The sequence below is a fragment of the Asterias rubens genome, chromosome 3 (assembly GCF_902459465.1).
Source record: "Asterias rubens chromosome 3, eAstRub1.3, whole genome shotgun sequence".
Taxonomy (NCBI): domain Eukaryota; kingdom Metazoa; phylum Echinodermata; class Asteroidea; order Forcipulatida; family Asteriidae; genus Asterias; species Asterias rubens.
Genome location: NC_047064.1, coordinates 8,440,510 through 8,442,585, shown reverse-complemented (window position 1 = coordinate 8,442,585; position 2,076 = coordinate 8,440,510).

The window sequence follows — 2,076 nt, the reverse complement described above, 5'->3', positions numbered from 1 at the left end:
GAAGCTTAAGTCATGGGGAGAGAAAATAAAGCAGGTCGGTAGATCTTGATTAATCAAGATTTCCCTGCTTTATATCAAAACTACTCTAGGATGTTTTTTCCAAAGATATATATTTGCATTTTTTTTGTGGGTCTGAGCGTAACATGATCCATCCCACAGACACATGGGCTGAAGGTAGGAATTGATATTCCTCTTAAAACTTGTAGGATGGAGGGAAACATGCACCAGGCAAAGAGTTCTAAAGAAATGCAGTACATGGAAAAAAAAACCTGTTGGAATGGCTCTTTGTTCTACATCTCCGCAAATCAACATTTGTTTTATAATATTATTTTAAAAATAAACAAAAATCCTTGGGAAAGTATCACAAAATGAACGGTAAAACTGACCTCATACACAGCAAAATAAGCTGACAAAGTAAAACTCCACTTGTCTATAACCGTTCATCAACCATTGTGACAAGCCAATCAAAACAAGGCAATACAAACCACTGGTATTTAATACAATCTGATGTTCTTTCCAGAACCTCCTTTTGTTGAATACACACAAAGATCAAAACACAAGGGCTCAACTCAATTAGAGTCAGATCGACCCAGCCTTTCAAAAGCTCACTCACATCCCTCAGAAACGCAAGACTTATTTGATGATCCATATGGCACAGTACACATCAAGATATTCTTACTTGAGGAACAATGCACACATGGTCAAGGTTTCGCTCATCTCCTTAGAAGAGTGGGAGCTAAGTGCAACCAGGACATCCTATGGCACTCCAATTTTCCCGATATCCGCTATGTAGGAAACCAACTCTGTCCAGGTCACTGCACCAGCATCTTACCTGAAAATACCGACATAGCTCATATTCTGTCGACCCCTCTCAGCCTCTGCCACTGAATTGGGTTCCTACCGCACCAGTCGATTTGCCGCTCTCGATGGTATGGTGAAGTAAGGGCAAGGTTGTTTGCCTTGTCCCCCAGGGTCTGTGCACCAGCATCACACCCAAGGACATTGGAATAATTCATCCTCTGCCTACCTCTTAGCCTCGGCCCATTGTAACCCACACCATCAGTCGGTTTGCCGGCAGCTCTAGATGGTATGGTGAGGTAAGGGCAAGATGGTTTGCATTGTCCCCCAGGGTCTGCGCACCAGCATCACACCTGAGGACATTGGAATAGCTATAGCTCATCCTCTGCCTACCTCCCAGCCTCAGCTCATTGGTACCCACACCATCCGTCGGTTTGCCGGCAGCTCTAGATGGTACGAGAAGTAAGGGCAAGATGGTTTGCATTGTCCCCCAGGGTCTGCGCACCAGCATCATACCTGAGGACATTGGAATAGCTCATCCTCTGCCTACCTCCCAGCCTCAGCTCATTGGTACCCACACCATCAGTCGGTTTGCCGGCAGCTCTAGATGGTACGGTGAGGTAAGGGCAAGATGGTTTGCATTGTCCCCCAGGGTCTGCGCACCAGCATCACACCTGAGGACATTGGAATAGCTCATCCTCTGCCTACCTCCCAGCCTCAGCTCATTGGTACCCACACCATCAGTCGGTTTGCCGGCAGCTCTAGATGGTACGGTGAGGTAAGGGCAAGATGGTTTGCCTTGTCCCCCAGGGTCTGCGCACCAGCATCACACCTGAGGACATTGGAATAGCTCATCCTCTGCCTACCTCCCAGCCTCAGCTCATTGGTACCCACACCATCAGTCGCTTTGCCGGGCAGCTCTAGATGGTACGGTGAAGTAAGGGCAAGATGGTTTGCCTTGTCCCCCAGGGTCTGCGCACCAGCATCACACCTGAGGACATTGGAATAGCTATAGCTCATCCTCTGCCTACCTCCCAGCCTCAGCTCATTGGTACCCAAACCATCCGTCGGTTTGCCGGCAGCTCTAGATGGTACGAGAAGTAAGGGCAAGATGGTTTGCATTGTTCCCCAGGGTCTCCGCACCAGCATCACACCCGAGGACACCGAAATAGCTCTTCTTCTACATGTAGATCTGCCTACCTCTCAGCCTCATCCCATTGGTACCCACACCACCTGTCAGTTTGCTGGCAGCTCTAGATGGTATGATGGGGTAAGAGC